The sequence below is a fragment of the Felis catus genome, chromosome B3 (assembly GCF_018350175.1).
Source record: "Felis catus isolate Fca126 chromosome B3, F.catus_Fca126_mat1.0, whole genome shotgun sequence".
Classification (NCBI taxonomy): Eukaryota; Metazoa; Chordata; class Mammalia; order Carnivora; family Felidae; genus Felis; species Felis catus.
Window position 1 is genome coordinate 6,648,512 of NC_058373.1, and position 21,697 is coordinate 6,670,208.

Here is a 21,697-nt window from a genome sequence, read left to right on the forward strand (position 1 = left end):
CCCCAAATCAGGGTAAAAGTGGACCGCCAGACCAAAACCAAAATTCGGGAGTGTGGAAAATGTGTATGCAGATTTGGCTTTTCCCCCAAGCTCTCCTAATAGTTTATCTTCTGTGGTAGCTTTACCTTACATACAACACACACACACACACACACACACACACACACACCTTCCAAACACAGAAAACCAAACATCAACAACAACAAGGGCAACAGCAACAAAAATCCAGTCTTTGCCTTGCTGCTCGGAAGAAAAACAGCACATTAGCTGTTACCTTAAAAATCAAGGAAGCCACAAGCTAACAAAAAGGAGAAAATGGTAACTCACAGCCAAGGTAGCTATGGCAACAGCTTCCCTGGAACGGCGTCTACTAGCCTCTGCTAAAAACAGTCAGCAGAGAACGCCGGTGGCCAACAGCACAGGCAGAAGGGGCAAGACACGACAATCTCCCGAAAATGTGTGTGGCATAACCGGATGAACTCCCTAGAGACCCCTTTTTCTTCTTTACCCCAAAAACCCTTTCCAAAGGTCAAGGTGACTCTGGCAAATGCAGGACCCGAACATACCGCCGATGACTTCTGGCAGGGGTTGCAACTCAGTAAGAAAGGCCATCAAGGATCACGGCTCAACTAGCCTTCCACCGTCAAGGCAAGAAAATAATTTTCAAACATCCAACATGGGGCGCCTGGGTGGCTCAGTTGGTTTAGTGACCAATTCTTGATTTCGGGTCAGGTCATGATCTCACGGTTCCCTGCGTGGATTCCTGGTTCCCTGCTTGGGATTCTCTCCCTCCTTCTCTCTCTGTCCCTCCTCCGCTCGCTCATTCTCTGTCTCTCTCAAAATACATAAATAAAAACCTAAAAAAACTTTAAAAAAAATTTATCCAGCACAATGTTGAATCAAGGCTAGATCTCAAAATATACTTTCAGCTGTATTAACCTTTGAACCTTTATGATCAGACAGTTGCCTTAAAACCTAACTTCTGGACCCGTGTCACCTCACTCTTGGGGCCATGTCTCCTAAAGTCTACTTATAAACCCCTAAGACAGGATTCTTAACTTGGGGTCTGTGGGTCCCCGACCATACTCTAGGGTCCAGGAACACCCTAAAATTCTATGTGAAGGTTTGTGTGTACGTAGCTTTCTGTGGTGAGGATCTGCAGATTTAACCAGGTTCTCCGTGGAGTTTGCGGCCTCAAAACATACACAGCACCACAAAGCGGTCCACAGCGCCGGTCCCTCAATTCACCGCAACCCTGCCACCTAAGCCGGTCGAGCCGGCAGGAGACAAATTTCCAAGATGCTGCTGTTCACTAATAATGGGTTTTTATGTCTAGCGAGCAAAGGGCCCAAAACAAGATCCAGCAGGAGTTCCAAAGTCTCTCTGACACAATGCTGGTAACATGGCTCTTTCTTGTCCCCTTTGTTGAGAAGAGAACAGACAGATGCAGCAGGTGGCTTTACCAGTTTCCTTGTGGGTCAAGAACTGAAATTTTACTGAATTAAGAAAATAAGTCCCTCCCTCCCCACTTCCTCTCACTGCTTACTCACATAAAGGGAGGAGAAGCAAAAATAAAAGTCTGGGCCATACATACCTCTATGCCCCTTGTTCCTCTCTACTGAGAATATTAACTGTCCTTGAAGAGTTGTCCAGCGGGGCCGCTCAGGTCCGATCTCTTATTCAAATTAACCTAAGAGCTGAAAAGATGAGATGGTCAGGTTCTAAAGGATGAGAAAGAGGCAATTTAATTAAAACGAAAGCACAGGCGAAGTTTCTCTTCCTTTCGAGTCTTTACAGAAAAAGGCAATTTCTTTCATTAACACGGGTGCCACACTCTCGGCCGCTTGGCTGTTGGCACAAACCTGCCAGGGAACATCTTGGTGGAGCCACACGCTGACGGGCTCTCTCTGGTCTCCAGGACAAGTTACCTGCTGCATTCAGAACTCCGGCTAAGGCAAACCCACACGGCTCTCACACTTTATCTCCTAACATCATCTTCAGAAGCAGCTGACGGGTATCACCTGGGTGACCGAGGCAATAACTCAGCAAGGCCTGAGGTCAAGACGGCAGTCAATTGACTCGTTCCTTCTCTCCCAAACATACAGCAACAACAGAAAAAAATGTCACAAGGCTAAGGGTGTGGACGGGCTCAGAAACCCCGTACCAGGAACAGCACAGCACTGGAAGCCTGTGGTGGGAAAGCCACATTGCCTGCCGGGTCCGCATCGGGGCTGGGGGCCGGGGGCTGGCTGTGGAGGGGCGCCAAGAGCTAAACGTGCTCCCTGTGAGTGGGGACCCAGAGCCGGGCCCAGTGCTCTCAAAATGCATGGCTTCCAAAGCAGCAGGGGAAACAGGAAAGAGAAAGGGGTGGGGGTGGAGGGGCCAGCCAGTGTTTACACAGTGCGATCTACGTGCCAGGCTCTGTCCCTGGGACATTCCGTGCACACCAGCGCATTGCATCCTTGCTGCACACTGTGAAGTAGGTACTATTATTATCCCCATTTCGCAGATGAGGAAACTGAGGCATAGAAAATTTGAGCAACTTGTCCACGGCCACCCAGCGATTAGGTAGAGAAACCAGGATTCCTATCTGGCTCCAGAGGCCCTCCTTCTAACCACCACGCTGTACTATCTGAAAGGAAGAAAAGACAGAGAGAGAAGCAGGCAAGAAAGAAAAAGGACAAGGCCGAAAATGCAGAGGAGACACCAGCGGCTTGCCCAAAGTCACACAGCGGTGAGACAGACAGCAGAGCTGGGAACCCAGCCCAGTGTTCTCTGATTCCACCACGCTGAAATGACTTCAACCAGAAATGAAAGCCGGTTGAAGGGGGGACCCAATTAACCTTCAGAGTAGCCTTGCTCAACCTCAGATTTTTATTATTTCTTCGTATTCTGAGACAAATTAGCCACGGAGGGCCAGGCTTTGTTGAGGTGGGGACCAAAGAGCAAAGTCCTCAGCCACATCACCGCGCGCCTGAACTTTCCCGGGCTCGGCTGCCAACTGGAAAACGGGACGGGACAGACCAAAGATCCTCTAGCAGAAGCCCACCGGATGACGCTGCCTGTGGCTGGCATTTAAAAAAATTGAGTTTATTGACTGCCAACTTATAAACAGCAGGAAATTTCAGATAAAAAAATCTGAATTTCTGGTGTCTCTTGGGAAAAAAAAAAAAAATCGCGGCGCCTGGATGGCTCAGTTGGTCAAACGTCCGACTTCAGCTCAGGTCATGATCTCACAGTTCATGAGTTCGAGCCCTGCGTCGTGCTCTCTGCTGTCAGCACAGAGCCTGCTTCAGATCCTCTGTCCCCCGTCTCTCTGCCCCTCTCTGGCTCCCTTGCATGCGCGCTCTCTCTCTCTCTCTCTCAGAAATAAACAAACATTAAAAAAAGAAAAAAAATTAGAAGATTTGGCAACGCTGAGCTTGTGTTCTCACTTGGCAACAATGGATGGAGCTGAGAGGGGGCCGCCCCCTCCAGATGAGGCCTCTCCATCATGGTCTGCAACACTGACCCCCCACCCCCCACCCCCCGCCGCCTGCTTAATCATTCAGGATGTCTGAGTGGTTCCTACGGGCATCAGAATATGCTACCCGTGGAGAAACCTGCATAACATCCCTCTGGCCCTGGATAACTCTGTATTGACTGAATATTCAAAACATACACCATCAGCATACGTATAAATAATAAACTCATAGAAAAACTATGGAAGGGCGGAGTGGCACTTACGATGTAGTGTGTTTTGTTGTTATTCACACTGATGTTTACCTAAGCCTTGACTTTTCCCACAAACCATCTGAGACGGATTCAAGAAAACACTGAACAGATATGCATGGAGAACGATCCAGAAATGTAGCAGACGGCTCACTGCTTCCCAGAAGGAAGTCTCCCCTTCTTCCTTGTAACAGAGACCTGTAAAATGGTCCTGCCTCCTGGGAAAAAACTACAGCTGCCCTTGCAGGTTGGTGAGTCAACATGACTAAATTCTAGCCAATTCTGAAGGCGCTGGTCTGATTTCTCCGAAGACTCCCTAAAAGGCAGGGAGTTAACTCTTTTTCCATCCTTCTCCCTTCCGGCATCCCTGGAATGTAGGCAACATGGCTGCACCCCCAGCAGCCATCTTGGGCCATGAAGTGACCTTGAGGTCATTCTAGAAGCCACATTAAGATGACAGCAGAGTAGAAAGACAGAAGCCTGGGGTCCCTGATGATTTCATGGAGATTTCATGGAGCCACTGTATCAGACCTGTACTGCCTACCTCCAGGTTTCTTTTATGTGAGAGAATAATCCCTTGCATGTTTAAGCCATTGTTACTTCTAGAATCTCTGGTCTGCAATTTCCAATGCTACAGAATGAAATACTCTTTTTTGTAATATTTATTTTTGAGAGAGAGAGAGAGAAAAAGGGTTTGAGCAGAGAAGAGGTAGAGATAGAGGGAGACACAAAATCTGAAGCAGGCTCCAGGCTCCGAGCTGTCAGCACAGAGGCTCGAACTCACAAAACGTGAGATCATGACCTGAACCGAGTCAGACGCTTAACCAAATGAGCCACCCAGGTGCCCCCAGAAGGAAATATTATATGCTCAAATCTTTCCAGATGCTACGATCACTGGGTTATTAGAGTATAGGCACTTTTTCTTCTCTTTTCCAAAATTCATAATAATAATAAATATTTTTATTAGGGGGAAAAAAGCTTTAAAATAGCAACTAATAAAATCTTAAGAAGAAAGTAAGACTATCTGGACAAGAAAAATACCTCTTCAAGGTACACGATTATGTATGGGAGCAAGCCTAGAAATGGACCTGAGCTTTCTGAGTGTGAAAGGAAAAATGGAAACCCAGTCAAACCTATGGTTCTCCAAAATCGAAAGAAACAGAATATGTACTGTGCTCTTATCCCAGAAAGCATGACAGATATGAAGGGGAAGCAGGGTTTTTCTGGCACCAGAGTTATTTAAAAAGAGCCTCTGCGGGACTTTATATAAGGGGACCTTGAGTGATGTGATAGGCAATGTCCTCCTACAACTTTTTTTTAATAGCAAACGCAGCAGAGAATTAATTTCCGCAACCCTCAAAAAATGCCACGGTTTTAAACTGAATTCAATTCAGTGAAGGCAACCCTATGAAGGATTTTAATTATTACTGTCCAGATATGCACCCTTGATCCAAGCCTTGGACTTGAAGTCCCAAGGAGCAGGGTGTCCCCAGGGCCACCTCTCTTGAACTTCAGCGGCTCAAGGACCCGACCACTGTACTAAGCATTGCGTAGGACCGCAACGAAGTAGAACTCGCATTTTAACTGGGGAGAAAAGAGGCTTATCTTTTTTTTTAATTTTATTTTAATTCCAGTATAGTTAACATACAGTGTTTACATTAGGTTCAGGTGCACAACACAGTGATTCAACACTTCGGTACATCACCCAATGTACTCCTTAGTCCTCAACCCATTTCCCTCATCCCCCCACCTTCCTTCTGGTGACCAACAACATGTTCTCTAGAGTTAAGAGTCTGTTTCTTGGTTTGTCTCTTTTTTTTTCCCTTTGCTTGTTTTTTTTTTTTTAAGTGTATTTATTTTGAGAGAGAGAAAGAGCGAGCTTGAATGGGGGGGTGGTGGGGAGAGAGGGGGAGGGAAAGAATCTCAAGCAGGCTCCAGGCCATCAGTGCAGAGCCTGACTCGAGGCTCAATCTCACAAACCATGAGATCATGACCTGAGCTGAAATCAAGAGTCGGACGCTTAACCGACTGAGCCACCCAGGCGCCCCTGGTATTTGTCTTTCTCTCACTTATTTTGCTTAGCATGCTACTATAAACATAGGGGTGCATCTATCCCTTTGAATTAGTGTTTTTGTATTTTGGGGGATAAATACCCACCAGTACAATTACCAGATTGTTAAGGTAGTTCTATTTTAAAAACTTTTTTTAATGTTTACTTATTTATTTTGAGGGAGAGACAGAGCACGAGCAGGGGAGGAGCAGAGAGAGGGAGAGAGAGAATCCCAAGCACCGTGAGGCTCAAACTCATGAACCGCAAGATCGTGGCCTGAGCCGAAACCAACAGTCGGGTGCTTAATCGACTGGGCCACCCAGCTGCCCCGGTCGTTCTCGTTTTAACTTTCTGCGGAACCTCCATACTGTTTTCCACAGTGGCTGCACCAGTTTGCGTTCCCACTGCACTGTTGTGCAACAAGAGTTTGAAAAGAAGTTTATCTTAAGGCTATCTATACTTTAGGAACTTGGGGACGAGAATAAATTCGCCTAGGAAAAAATTAACCAGGGAAGGACTTATGGAGCAGCTAGATCTAGAACTGGGACTTGAATACAGAATTTAAGAAGACATATGTGTGGGGCGCCTGGGTGGCGCAGTCGGTTAAGCGTCCGACTTCAGCCAGGTCACGATCTCGCGGTCCGGGAGTTCGAGCCCCGCGTCGGGCTCTGGGCTGATGGCTCAGAGTCTGGAGCCTGTTTCCGATTCTGTGTCTCCCTCTCTCTCTGCCCCTCCCCCGTTCATGCTCTGTCTCTCTCTGTCCCAAAAATAAATAAACGTTGAAAAAAAATTAAAAAAAAAAAAAAAGAAGAAGACATATGTGTAAGTGTGAGAGAGGACGTGTGTGCGCGCAGTATATATGTATTATATATATATATAAATACATATTTAACACATATATTAAATACGTATGAATATGTGTGCGTAAAACCAGGCATTAATTAACTGGCAATTTCAGAACAAAACTCCTGACATTCATTTTAATTTACCTTGCTGCATTTCATTTCATGGCGCTCTCGCTTTCCAAGTTCAATCTGCCACAAAGGATTAATATTCTGAACTTGTTCCAGACATAGCAAACTACGCTGCGGTTGTACTATTTCGTGTGCCCCTTCCCCCCTTTTCTGGGCAGGCGAAATCTGGTTAATAGGAACATCAGGCAGCCCATGTGGGGAAAAGAAGCCACACAGAAGGTGGGGGGGTGGGGGTGGGGGCCGGGTATCGTGCCAGAGGGAAAGGAAGCATCTCCCCGCCCCCACCCCACCTCCAATCTCCGGGAAAAGAAGGGCTGGGCTTACCGCAGACCTGATGGGTCGGTCCTCAGCCAGAGAGCCGCACACCTCTCCCGCCCCCACCAGTCGTTTTGAGTGGATTTACTCATAAAATGCTGTAACTGATCGTTAAAACCGCGCGTGTAGTCTCTCCGTTAAGAAGGAAACCCAGGTACAAGGTGCTGCAAAATGCCCACGAGCAAAGGAACTTTCAGGGGTGCCTCAGTCTCTACGACATGCTTGACTAGTAGTAGTTCCACCACTGCTCTCCCAAGGCCAAGGCCGTTATTTTGAGATGGACACACAGATGCAGTGAGACGGGCCACGGCTATGGGGCTGGGAGAAGCTCCAGTCTTGGGGTTCTGAGACCTGGGTCCTAGTGCCTGCCCTGCTCGTCCTATCTAGTGACCTTGAATAAGTCACTTAACCTTTCTGGGCCCCAAAGGCCTCCTCTGTAAAATGAGAGGATTAGGTTAGAAGCAGATGATGCCAAAGGTCTCCTACAGCTCAAAATTTCTGAGATTCTAGGGATAGAATTGCAGTCCGTGGCTAATAGGCACAGGAAAAACTCTCCGTGCTCTGTAACAAGAGACAGCCCCTGTTGCCGGCTGACTTTGTGCATCATTAACACGACTCGCAAGAGCAACAGCCCTCATGGCCTTTGTTCTTCCTTCAAATCAAATAAGTTCAACATTTGTAGCTGTGCCATTTATGCCCGTAGTTCTGTCACGGTCCCTCCACCTGCGTGGGTGAATGACGATTTCAGCCTTGGAATATTAATGTTCACTGATAACACAAAGGAAGGAAAGAAAAAAATGAGCACAGACTTCGAACACAGAACACTCATTACACGGTGTGGCGGGATATGTAGTGTAGCCCCCCCACCCCCCAAATTCCGACCGTCTGGGACCTACGAACGTGACCTCCTTTGGATATCAGTTCTTGGCAGATGTCATTTAGATAGGGGGTCACACTGGTTGGAGTCGGCCCTAACTCCACGTCTGGGGTCCTTGTAAGGAGCAGGAAGTTTGCACACAGAGATACAGACACGCAGAGAAGACCTTTTAAAGGTGGATGGAAATAGAGGGGCGCCTGGAGGCTCAGTCAGTTAAGTGGCCGACTCTTGGTTGCCTCTCGGGTCATGATCTCACAGTTTGTGAGCTGGAGCCCTACGTCAGGCTCTGCGCGGACAGCATGGAGCCTGCCTGGGATTCTCTCTCTCCCTCTCCCTCTGACCCTCCCCTACTCGTGCTCTCTCTCTTTCTCTCAAATAAACTTAAAAAAAAAAAAAATAACCTGAAAGGTGGAAGGAGAGACTGGAGCGGTGCACCACGGAGAACAGGAACGCCAGGGATTGCCAGCAACCAAGAGAAATTAGGAGCGGCGCACGAAACAGACATTCCCTCAGAGCCCTCGGGAAGGAAGCCACCCTGATTTCAGACTTTCTCAGCACTGTGAGAGAATGTGCCCAAATGACCTCTCCCGACTCCATAGCTCCCCGCTTCTGTCCTTAGAGGCCAGAGACACGCTCCGTCACGTCCTTCTGAAAGGTTCCTGGTGACCCACACAAGCTCCCTTGTACTATTTCGTCTGCCCCTTTCTCCGGCCCAAATCAGCGAGCGGACATGAACGCTCACAGGCTACTCATTCACACAATTCAAATCGTATTCTGTGCACACACAGTATTGGCTTCTTGGCTTCGGCGGTTCAGCTGTCAGACCACCGTCTCCTCTCCTAGTATCAGTGACCTAAGGAAGCCAGAGACGGGGACATGTGGGGAGGGGGTGTCTCCTCCAACCTGAGGGGACCTGACCGATAGGCTCCAGTCCTTCTGTGGGTCTCACAGTAAATACCTCTTCAGGAAAACCAAGCCAAACTCCTAAGGAATATCTCTCTTTCTATTCCCCGCTGGTTAGACGTGGATTTTGTGTAGGTTCGGGCCCTGGAGCGAGAGAGCCCAGCGTCAAGTCAGAGCCCCACCGGTCACGGTGTTTGTCGTCGGGGCTCAACTGCGATCTGAACGTGCTGATCCAGAGACACTCCTGGCATCCAGCGAAGGGCCCCCAAATACGAGCTATCCCATCACCGCTACTAAGCCCTCCTCCCGTTTTCCTTAGAAAGCTCCCTTATCTGACAGAAATTACCCTAGAAGATATTCTTTCCCACCTGACACAGAACCCTCCTTAAAAATGAAGTAACTGGCTGACTGACTGCTTGGACCTCCTCCAACAAGTCCGGAATTCACCCCGGGACACACTCCTCTTGATTCTTCCGATGCGGAACCATGTTGAACTTAATGAATCACTACATGCTAAGTTCTCAGCTCTTCACAGTTCCAAGATGCGCCTCGTTTCTGCACCGAAAGGGGTTCCGGTCGTGCTCCTGACACAGGCGCCCTCTCTCTCCTGCTGAGGGGGTCCCCCCTTCCCCGTGGAAGGGCTGACCCCTCACCCACACCCCTGCCCGCGGGGTAAACTTATTCTGGCCTGGCCTGGCTCTGCTGACAAACCTCTCCGACGCCCTGAAATAAAACCCCGGGCCGGCACCGGAAGGCTCTGGCAGGCTTCGCAGGCCCCGTGAGGAGAGTCAGGAAGGCCGGTGGAAGGCCACGGCACACCGCCGACGAAACCCTCACGTCACCCCAATGTTAGCCTTGTGGGTGGCCACTTGGTTAAAACGCAGTCAGCCCTAGACGTCGACAACATGACAACTTTGAGGAGTAGGCGGGGAGGGAAAGGGCCCCTTTCTACCCCACTTTCTCTGCCACTTAACTACAAAAGTCAGAGCAGTTAGAGAAAACAAGGCAACTAAATGAACAATCTGAAGAAGCCACTCCACAGGAGACACAGGCCCAGAGCATGTTGCCAGGAGAAAGCCCGGCCGGCCGGCCGCCCACTGTCACTCACGGCCACGGGGCCGGGACGGTGTCCCCAGAAGGCTCCAAGGTACATCCCGGTCTACCCAGAACTGCACGCTTCGGACAGCCCGGGCTGACTTGGGGCCCCGTTCTCGCTCCCAGGGAGGTTTCAATGCCCCGCGTCAGCCCCTGTGCCAGCAGCTCATAGAACCACCCCCCGGCATCCGTAGGCTGTTCCAGGCCTGCATGTTCTCGCAGGGAGAGTTCTGCGGGGATGAGCCGTCAGGGTAACCGCCTCAAGCCCCAAGTGATGGACCACCCTGGCAGCGACAGGCCGCTCCTGTCCTCAACAGATGCCCCACGAGGCTTCTTCTTGAATACTGAGCACTGAGGACCTGGACAAGATTTCCTCCAGCAAATCAGCCCGGGTGGCCGTTGGCGGCTCGTGTGAAGATGCCGGGAAGCGGCTGACGGGAGGGAGACGACACGGCAAGGAGGGAGAAAGCCCCCTGGTGATCTAGCACAGTATCTCTTACCGATCAGGGGCTACAAAACGAGGGGCCCGTCCGCAGTCGCACACAATTTGGTAGAGAGAAGGGGGAAGAATTTACAGGTAATTAGCTACATTTATGTTAACGTTGTTTTCAGTTGTGGCCAAAATTCGGGCCTTGAAATTGCCTCTCTGCGCGAACTCACTCACGTATTAACTTTAATGTAACCGTATTCTTCCACAAAGTCATAAGGTCACACGCCAAACCGGCTGCGTTTCGGAGGATGTCCTACAAGTTCCTAGTAAGGGGAGAGCTACCCTCTGTGAGAAAACGTGAACCTCACATGTCAACGTCAGGAATGGCTACCAACCCACCAGCTTTCCCGAAAGAAAATCACTAACCTAAAAATAGCAGGAGACTGAGTCACAGTTAAGCACGCACATTGAATTGAGCACTTTTACAAGCCCTTACCCAAATACAGAAAGGAAGCTGGCCTCTCCCACTAGCGAAGAGCCCTGCTGAAAAGGTACTTACACTTCCTACCGGAGGACAAGGTCAAATGGGTAAAGTGCTTAGTAAAATCACAAGCAAAACGGTTTTCTCCACCGCAGAGAAACCACTCAATCCTTACCTGAGAACAAACAAAAAATCACAAGCCAGGTGTTTCCTCTATAGAAAGCCTAGAATTTTCTAAAGGGACAGGCACTTTAATAAATCTATTTGATAGCCCTACACGTGGTGTTACAAAACCTATTCTGTAATTACGTTCTGTAATACCAAAAGCACATCTCAGCTTACCGGAATCCAAGAAACTCAAGTGCCCAGTTTCCTGGAGTTTTTAAGAGAAGGGTACAATTGGAGGGGCGCCTGGGTGGCTCAGTGGGTTGACGTCCAACTCTGGCTCAGGTCATGACCTCACGGTTTGTAAGTTCGAGCCCCATGTCAGGCTCTCTGCTGTCAGTGCAGAGCCTGCGTCGGATCCTCTGTCCCCCTCTCTCTGCCCCTTCCCCGCTCACGCTCCCTCTCTCAAAAATGAATGAACATTAAGAAAAAAAAACAAAACCAGGGGTACAACCGGACAGAAGAGCGTCTCCGGATGTACGGCACAAAAGAAAATATCCGGGCATGTTCTGGGAACGGCACGGATGCCACCCAGTCTTCAATGTCTGCAAACAAACTGCCCGAAGGAGGAAACCGGGGAGAGGGCCAGTGCCGGAGCAGAGCACAGCTACCTGGCTAACACAGCAAGGGCCACACCCTGCAGTGAAAGCAATGACACATAGGGCCTGCTACAACTCTGGCACCCGCCCTCCACCACGCAGGCGCCAAGAAGAAGATGTGCGAGCGGCGCTTGGGTGGCTCGCGGTTCAGTGTCTGACTCTTGACTTCGGCTCAGGTCATGATCCCAGGGCTGTGGGTTCCAGCCCGGTGTCGGGCTCTGTGCTGAGCGTGGCGGAGCCTGCTTGAGAGTCTATCTCCCCTGCCCCTCCCCTGCTCGTGCAAGGACAAGAACTCTCTCTCTCTTTGAAATGAATGAATGAATGAATGAATGAATGAATCAGTGAAGCAGATGTGTGAGAAGACCTGACCAACACGTCAAGCCCCTTGCCCTTTCCCACGGGAAAGACACTGCCCGCAGGGTTAGCTCACCAGCCCTCCGGCCCCTCCTGGCTCTGTGGTTCTCCGCTGATGAATTCTGTCAGTTGTGGGAGAAAAGAGCTCCCCTCAGGGCTCGGCCGCCAGACCCTTTAACACAGGCCTAGAAAGCAGGAGAGGTTCTGGGCTCTTTGCCCTTCCAAGACTGAGACGGTTCTGGAGGCAAGGGTATACAATGTGCATGGCATTTTAAGGCATGCTTTACTTATTTCTGTTTTATAAATATCTCAGATGCTGTGAGTAGAAACACTATCGCATGCCAGCTTAGAGCGGCAGGCTTAAAGGTCACATGGATTCCATTGTGACAAATGCCCAAGTCTTAGAAGACAAACTCCACCAGCTCAGTGCTGATAAATATGAAGGACTGATTCACACCCAGGCCCTTGGGTTAAAAATGAAGGCAAGGCTATGATATGATGAGACAGTCACCCATCTGGTCCTAACCAAGCCAGCCGCCACACTGGGCCTCCGTGGAGGTCCGACCCAGCCTCCGCCATCAGTCCGGCTGATTCCGGGCACTCAGTAGAGCCTCGTCCCCAGCTTCTAGGTCACAACCCAAGTGGAAGGATCCTAGCCGTCAGAAGAGGGAAGGGGCGCCCATGCGTCTTCACACTAGTTGCTTCTGGTGGCATCTGGAGCTATTCTCTCCTCTGGATATGCTGTGCTGTGCAACTTTGGGCAGATCACTTGCCCTCTCTGAGGGTTTGGAAGTTTTCCCTAGGAGCCCGTGTGGTATAATGTAACGATGACAGATTTTAGAATCGGAGGGCCCGGGTTTGAGTTCAGGTTCCCCCAAATGATCTCAGGTGGCCCTGGGTGAATTATCTAAGTTTATTAAAAAAATTTTTTTTAATGTTTTATTTATTTTTTGGAAAGTGAGAGAGAAATAGCATGAGCAGGAAGGGGAAGCAGAGAGAGAGGGGACAGAAGATCTGAAGTGGGCTCTGTGCTGACAGCTGCGAGCCCAGCGTAGGGCTCGAACTCACGAACCGTGAGACCATGACCTGCGCTGAAGTCAGACGCTTACCTGAGCCACCCAGGCGCCCAGAATTATCTAAGTTTTATGAAAGTTTGCTTTTTCTTCTATAAAATGGGGGAGGGGAGGTTACACACAGGTTATTAAGGGAAAGCAGTTAATGAAATTATGTAGATAAAAGAAGCTTTATAATTATAAAATACCCACAGATATCCTCAAGATAAGGTTTGTAAGATGCCTTGAGCTTTTTAGAGGAAAGCTGCCTTATTAAATATTTCAAGATTATAAAAATGTTAGTTTTAAAGCAATAGCTAGGGACTTTTAATACACGAAGAGCATGGAATTGGTCCCTCAGGCTTTCCTGAGCTTGGCTTTATCAGATCCTTCTACAGAAGACACTGAAATAGCTAAAAAAATAAAAATTCAAAAGTTCTAAGGTGGAAACGGCAACCCTCTGGATTGATATTTTTGGGGTCTTGGCTAAATAGATTCTCTTTCAAAGCAAAGAGCCCGAAGGAGGTTCACGCCCTCAAGTCTTCCCGTCTCCTCAGACATCGACACAAACATCTCACTGTTGTTGTAGGCCTCACCCGGTCTGGCCTCCTACTCGGGAAGCGAGCTTTCTCCGCCTTCTTTAAAGCACAAGGTCAAGTCCCAACTGCTGCCCTCGTCACCCAGCGGCCTCCTCCTCGGGTTTTTGTCTACACCTCGTCCGTATCAGCCACGCGTCTGCTCCCAGCCCACCCCGGTCTCCCTCCACCCAACGCCGTAAGATACCGCGCGCCACGGGGCCTCAGCCGCCAGCTCACTTTATAGGGGCTCCTCCTCTCCTGAGCTTCCCCCATGGGCACATGTCTCCTGAGAGATGAGGAACCAGCCATCAAGGAAGATTTTTTCATCAGAAATGAGGGAACTGCTTCTCCATAACTGGGAAAGAGAGTGAGCCCGTTTCTCAAAAATTGGTTTACTGGTATAAGCTGGGAGCACCCTCATGGATACAGCAGTGGTTTGTCCCACCCCCCCCCCACCCCCCCAACACACACACACACACCTCGTCCTCCACCAACCCCTGGAAAAAAAAGTGTGTCAATACCACAGGGGGTGGGGAGGGTGTTATGCAAATCCACACCCCCCCTTCTGACATTCCACGCTGTTCTCCATGGGTACCAAAGGCATTAGCTTCATTCTAAGCTCGGGGAGGACTATGAAAGTATACGTAATACGTGGCATCCATGAAGTAACTGGAACAGTGCGAATCCATGCGTATTTAAGTATGAAATCCTAAAGTCCAACTACAGATACTGGAGGAATTCAAACAAAGGAAGCAGAAGGAAGAAGGAGGTGGACCCCTAGCTAGGGGCCCCTGGGAAGAGACGGGACAGGAGGGGAGGGGAGGAGCAGGGGTGGATACAGACACCAGGCTGGGCTCCCAGGCTGAACCAAGGCCCAAGAAAGCCGGACAGTCAGGAGGCCGGCAGACAGGGCAAGAGGGTGGGGTCTGGGAGCAGAGTGAGTGAGTCATTACGGAATGAAGCTTCAGGCCTTTACTTACAAGAAGATGGCGCCACACACGTGTGGCCTTGGCCGTGCGTGCTGTGCAGGTACATGAAGGTCTGAGTGCACGAGGCAGTGGGTGTGAGCATTTATCTGGCTCTGTGCAACCTGATCCATGGGATGTTGGACAAGCATTGTCATTCACCATTCAAACATCATGGCATGCCCTCGATGGCATCCAAATAGTTTTTTTTTGTTTTGTTTTTAAATATACTTCACACACGATGTTACCACCAAATAGTCTTGTACGACCTGCTGAACTACACAGGAATCTTCATTTAGGGGCCCATCCCCTTAAGGCCCTAACAACCACACCATCTCCCACGTTTCCATTTTGCAAACACCCTTTCATAACGAGAAAATCTGTAAGCCTCGTCGCTACATGAAAGTAACGACTCATATTCCTTTCGTCTCTGTTGGGGATTCCACGCCCTTCTAATACCACCCTTGTGTGAATTCTACACAAGTTTAAATTTAATGGTGTCGAGCACGCAGCGGGGGCACTCTCTACACATTTACTGACCGAGTCTGTGGGAAGGCCTGACACATCACCATCCGGGTCCCTTGAGCAGAATTTTCTTATAAGGGGATTATGACACTAGGCTGAGAGGTACGGGTCTTTGTGAGTAACGGCCGCACTAGCGCGGAGCAAGAGAAAAAAACTCAGTGTGCCCTGGGCTGGCAGCCGTTTTTGGATATTTTAAAGAACATCTCAGAGTTCAGGCAAATAATTATCCATCTAAATGAAAGTTTTCCACTTTCCATCACTCAGAGAAGCTATTGTCTGATGCCATATTTCTTTTACCTTTCCCCCCGTTTGTCTGAATCGTATCTTAGTAAGTTCAAGGAGCTCTAAATCAATCTACTTCAGAAACTGCTTACACATAAAGAGAAGTCAAAGCCCAAACAGGCTGTTCTGGGTAGCAGAAGGAAGCAAAGGCACCCAAAGAGAAGGCAGACAGAAAGCTGCCTACTGATTGTTGGTATTCACATAAATCCTGAAATACCTCTAGAAGACTCACAATTTTGGGGCGCCTGGGTGGCTCAGCCGGTTAAGCATCCAGCTCTTGGTTTCGGCTCAGGTCATGATCTCACAGTTCGTGGGTTCAGCCCCACGGCGGGCTCTGTGCTGACAGTGTGGAGCCTGTTTGGGATCCTCCCTCTCTCTGTCCCTCCCCCGCTCGTGCTTGTGTTCTCTCTCTCTCTAAAAAGTAAATAAACTTAAAAAAAAAAAAAGATCTATAGAAGACTTACAATTTCTGTTAATGTACTCCGAAACAGCCAGTGCAACAAAATCGTCTATGGTATTTTCCAACTGGCATGAATTTATGACATAATCCAGCAAATATAAATTTGTTTTTTTTTTAATTTTTTTTTTAACGTTTATTTATTTTTGAGACAGAGAGAGACAGAGCATGAACAGGGGAGGGGCAGAGAGAGAGGGAGAGACAGAATCCGAAGCAGGCTCCAGGCTCTGAGCCATCAGCCCAGAGCCTGACGCGGGGTTCGAACTCACAGACCGCGAGATCGTGACCTGAGTCGAAGTCGGACGCTTAACCGACTGAGCCACCCAGGCGCCCCCAGCAAATATAAATTTGAAAACGATTAATCCTAAATTAACCTGGATCGAAATGTTGGTGGAGTTACAACACAGGGATCTTTTTTGGCATCTAAGGGAAACGGAAAAATCCCTCCTCAAACATCTATGGCATCTGATACATGTCGGTGTAAATAGGTCAGAACAATTGTGGTCACGAAGACTTCTACTTCATCGAGATGCTTTCTGTGGGTGTGCACTGATGGGGTGGTGAGGCCACGCACAGCAGGGTGGGGAAATTCACAGGCTTTGGGGACAGATAGACCCGGCCTGAATGGCAACTGTACCATTTACTGACAATGTGACTTCGGGCAAGCTTCTTAACCTCTCTGCTCCTCGGTTTCCTGACCCATTAAATGGGGCATAATAAGAGTGTCCTGCGATTACATTCAATAATTAAAAACTCCAACACAATGTGAACTTGGCAGTGGTGTCCTCACCAGAGGAGGGGCTTGGCTTCTGCAACAAGGCTAGAGAATCCCAGTCCAGAGCCAAACGTCCAGATCTACAAGCCTGGTTAGTCCAGCTCCCAGACTTGCCTGCGAGCGATCACGACCGGTCCAATCTAACCGTCTTCTACAGGTGACGAGTGGATCATACGTGGACACACCTGTGTTCCCATCCCAGCCCATTAGTTTCTCTGTTAGCCACCCAGAGAAAATACTGTTTGTAAACCACAGGGTAGGGTGTGACGACCCTCACCTTGGGCCCCTGGGGTGTTCTCTGGCTGATGTTAACAAGTCACTGTATCTTGAAAACAAAGGAGGAGAACCAGATGATACTAAATATTCCTATGCGTGTGACTGTAATCAAATGCTTGTGACTGAAATACATCAGTTATTCCTCAAGCAAGTCATGAAATGCACTAAAGCTGACAGCGGAGACCAATTACATAATGTACTGTTTACAAGAGTGCGTCTTCAGACACTCCCTCATTTGAGTTGGTATTCAAAATAGTTCTGTGAGTTATTATTAATGCAAGTGAGGAAACTGAGGCCCAGGGACCCTCCCGGTGCCAGGCTGTGGGTAAGGCTCTAGGAATACAAAGACGTGAGGCACCTACCCATCTCAGAGGCTCTTTGTAGAGCTGGACAGACCCCAACTACTTTAGCCCCGTCGATAGGTGCTCTCTGAGCCTCTTCCATCCAAAGAGAGCCTTAAAAAAACCCCTGCATTCCTCTTAGAAGCTCTTTGGTGGCAAAGTGAAGATTTCTCTGGCAATTTCGCTGCAACACCCAGCTTTCTATGTAAAGTCAATAAATAGACTGATGAGTGATATTAATGATAGACTAAGGGAAAGGGGTTGTGTTTTCCAAATTGGGGAGAATATCCTCGGTTGTAAGCTACTTGGCATTTCCCATCATCTTGCTATTTAGGAGGGCACATTTTTCAATGTCACGGACAAGAAAGAGTAAGCACTTTATTTACGTGATCAGAATAGAGAAGGGCATTGCAGCCAAGGCATTTGGAAGCTAGAAGCTAAAAGTCCATGGTGGGAGCACAGTTCAGGCCACACAGGGAGCTAGCTGTGAGGGCCTGGAGGCTCACCAGGCATTTATGGAAAGTGACCTCGGGGCCAAGCAAGGGCTGATGGTGGGGCTGATGGTGGGGCAGAAGGTCCGGCCCCCATGGAAGGGCCGGACGGCAGCGGCCCAGCAGAGAGAGAGCTCAATAAATGTTTGCTGAACAAATGAACGGCTCCAGTGCAATCACATACTCCTAGGCATGTTGGGTTTCCCTCAACTTTTAGAGGGAATAATGTCATAACTGCATACCTGAGAAAGTTAATAGGATACCAAACAATGCACGTGGACATTTGCTAAGACGCATCATTCCACGTTAACTGAACAAAGCGAGAGAGAGGACCCCATGCACAATACGCTGCCAGTTATATAAAAAAGAATGGTCGGGGCGCCTGGGTGGCTCAGTCGGTTGAGCGTCCGACTTCAGCTCAGGTCATGATCTCACTGTTCGTGAGTTCAAGCCCCACGTCGGGCTCTGTGCTGACAAGCTCGGAGCCCGGAGCCTGTTGCAGATTCTGTGTCTCCCACTCTCTGCCCTTCCCTCGCTCATGCTCTCTCTCTCTTTCTTGAAAACGAATAAACATTAGGAAAAAAAATTAAAAATAAATAAATAAACTTAAAAAAACAAACAAAAAAGAACCACAACGTGGCACTTTAGACACAAATCAAGACCTCACAGAGTCAAAGAACAACTTCCAGGACTGGCTCATATCACTCTAAGATACTACAACTGCATTATCAACGCTGTGTAGTCCACACCACCTTAAAACACCAGGCACAAACCCACACCAAACGATGCTACGGGGAGGCCAGCCAGGCTACATGAACGGCCTGGTTTCCCAGCACTGTTTAAGGAACCTGGAAAAGTGGAACCTCCTTGACCAAAGTCCTCTTCTTCGGGCTCTCTCCAGGCCATGATTCCATTCCCACTAGCTCAAGCTTTTTAGCATTCCAAACCCGTTCTGTTTATCCCGGGACACCGACCTTCCCATATTTTTGGTATTAAAATATCTTTTCTTTTTTTAAAATGTTTTTTTTTTTTTTAACGTTTATTTATTTTTGAGACAGAGAGAGACAGAGCATGAATGGGGGAGGGGCAGAGAGAGAGGGAGACACAGAACGGGAAGCAGGCTCCAGGCTCTGAGCCGTCAGCCCAGAGCCTGACGCGGGGCTCGAACTCACGGTCCGTGAGATCGTGACCTGAGCTGAAGTCGGACGCTCAACCGGCTGAGCCACCCAAGCGCCCCTAAAATATTTCTTAAAAGATGGCAACAATAGGGGTGCCTGGCTGGCTCAGTCTGCAGAGAGTGTGACTCTTGATCTCGGGGTTATGAGTTCAAGCCCCATATTGGGTGCAGAGCTTACTTAAAAATAAATAAATAAATAAACAAACAAACAAGTAAATAAATGAAAAGATGGCAACATAGGAGATGACAGGGCTTTTTTGGTTTCTTACCTGAAAAGATTAACATGTGGCAATCCTATGTTGGACTTCCTGATTTTTTGTGCTCTGACAGGAGTAAGTGAATAGCACATAAATATATACCAGGGGTGAGTGTGCACAAACGGGGCGATTTTCAACGTTTTTCTCTCTCTGTTACCCCCAGGAGGCTGGAAAAAGCACAACTGATAAAGCCACTCCCTTGTATCACGTAACATGTATCTACGGTATGACTGACAGATAATGTGGACTCCCAGCACTGAGCAAAGACCAGGAAGTAATGACTCCAGATTAGACCGGCTAACTAAGATCTTGGAGATTCAATTCGATTTCACGGTGACTCCAAATTAGACTCAGAGGGGGGTGCCTGGGTGGCTCAGTGAGTTAAGCATCTGACTTTGGCTCAGGTCATGGTCTCGCGGTTCTTGAGTTTGAGCCCCACGTCAGGTTCTGTGCTGACAGCTCAGAGCGTGGAGCCTGCTTCAGATTCTGTCTGTCTGTCTGTCTCTCTCTCTGCCCCTCCCTGCTTGTACTCTGTCTCCATCTCTCTCTCTCTCTCTCTCTCAAAAACAAACAAACAAACAAACAAACAAAGTTTTAAATTAGACTCAGAGTTAAATAAAAGCCAGATGAAGATTCAGATACATTTGAAGAGGGAAACAGAACAGGCAAGACCTGGGAGCCACAGAAGACCAGAAGACCGTGTTTAATTCAGCGCAGTTATATAGAACATAAGTGCAGCCCTAGAAAATTCAAATATGAAGAACCCCAAAACTCCCTTCTTAGAGTCACTGCCGGAGAAAGCTTGGCCAGGCCGTGTCGGGTTCAGACCTTGGAAGTGGTAAAGTGATTTAGAGAATTTGGGAAACACTGTTAAGGAGAACAACAAAAATTATATTCCCGAATGTTGCTTTAGCAAAGATGCTTGATGGAGGCACAGGTGGGAGAGCTGGTTTTTCCTGGGGTGAGAGACAAGGGGTGGGGCACTTAGCAAAGCTACCCAAACAGGAAGTCCGGTAGTGAGGTGCACAGTTCCTTCCTGTTGCTCAGAGGCAAGGACAAACAGAGCCCATGCTACGGTGCAGGAGACAGGGCTAGGCGTGACAGTGACATGTGTATCACGAAGGTCCAGGAGTCTTCCCTGGAGACCAGAGAAAACACAGCAAGCTTCCCCTGGCAATTCCAGCACATTGTGCCCTGAGGGCAAGGTGAAGGGCCAAGGGTCACTGTTCCTCATCCTCCAATGCTCCCACTCTCCCTTCATAGGATGACCTTTAGGAGAAGCCCTCCACCTCACCTGGCCTCTTCTCAGGCTTAGCGCTACAAGATGCAGAGAAGAACCAGAGCTGCCCCTAAATATCCACAAAATGTGTTAGGATCTCCATGCAAAGCTGCTGCCTAAATAAGATGGTCCTTAGCATCCTTCGCAACAGAAAGCAGACAGCTGAAATAGACCACCTCCGTAAAAAAAATGCCCCTGAGGGGCGCGCGCCTGGGTAGCTCAGTTGATCGACTCCTGATTTTGGCTCGGGTCAGGATCTCACGGTCAGTCGTGAGTTCGAGCCCTGCGTTGGGCTCTGTGCTGAGCACGGAGCCTGCTTCGGGTTCTCTCTCTCCGTCTCTCTCTCAAAACAAATAAACAAACATTAAAAAAAAAAAAAAAGAAAAGCAAGGTTCCAAATAGCATGTACAGCATGCTACCGTTTGTGTGCAAGGGAAGGGGATACTCATGATGAATTCGCTGCTAGACGTATACAATATCCTGGCTGTGCACGGAACACCTCTGGAGGATGAAGAAATCAGTAACGCTGGTGGAAAACATTAGGTGGCAGGGGTCAGGGGTGGACCGAGAGGAGTCTACGGTCTCTTCTTTGGTGCCCTTCAAAACGTTTTCTTTCATCCTGCGTTACCGATTTTTCGAATTTGAATTAAAAACCGTTAAAAATGTTCTCAACGTAAAATAACAACAAAACCGTCTGTATGCAGCAAACCGAACACATGTGTTCATCTTTTTTTTTCTATTTTTTTTTTCAACATTTTATTTATTTTTGGGACGGAGAGAGACAGAGCGTGAACGGGGGAGGGGCAGAGAGAGAGGGAGACACAGAATCGGAAACAGGCTCCAGGCTCCGAGCCATCAGCCCAGAGCCTGACGCGGGGCTCGAACTCCCGGACCACGAGATCGTGACCTGGCTGAAGTCGGACGCTTAACCGACGGCGCCACCCAGGCGCCCCTGAACCCCTTCTTAAAGACGACAAGAGAAAATCAGAAACAAGGCAAACCCACGGGCATCAACGTTCCAGTTCTCTAGTAAGCTCTTTACCTGTCTGCCACTCCACTGTGACAAAAGATCAGAAAATGGGGCCCTTGTGTAACAAGCCTTGCAAGCAGCGGGATCCCAGGCACCAGCTTCCCAGATAACGACGGGTCTGATCATCTGTCCGCGCACCAGCCATTTCATAAAAAGAAATCACTTAATCCAAAAAACATGATGCCCTGGAACCAAGACGACACAAATAAATATGCAGATATGAAAAATGATCCTGGAGGGAGATGACGTCAGCGTGCC

The 21,697-nt window shown here is 48.8% G+C and overlaps 1 protein-coding gene across 2 annotated transcripts in view; it reads right to left on the reverse strand.

The window, feature by feature from the left end:
- ABHD2 (abhydrolase domain containing 2, acylglycerol lipase) overlaps positions 1-21,697 on the reverse strand; it is a 108,013-nt gene that overhangs the window by 82,317 nt on the left and 3,999 nt on the right. For both annotated transcript variants that reach the window (XM_019831896.3, XM_006932261.5), the window contains exon 2: positions 1,595-1,697. The gene's annotated coding sequence lies outside the window, so the exon portion shown is untranslated. The remainder of the gene's footprint in view (positions 1-1,594; positions 1,698-21,697) is intronic.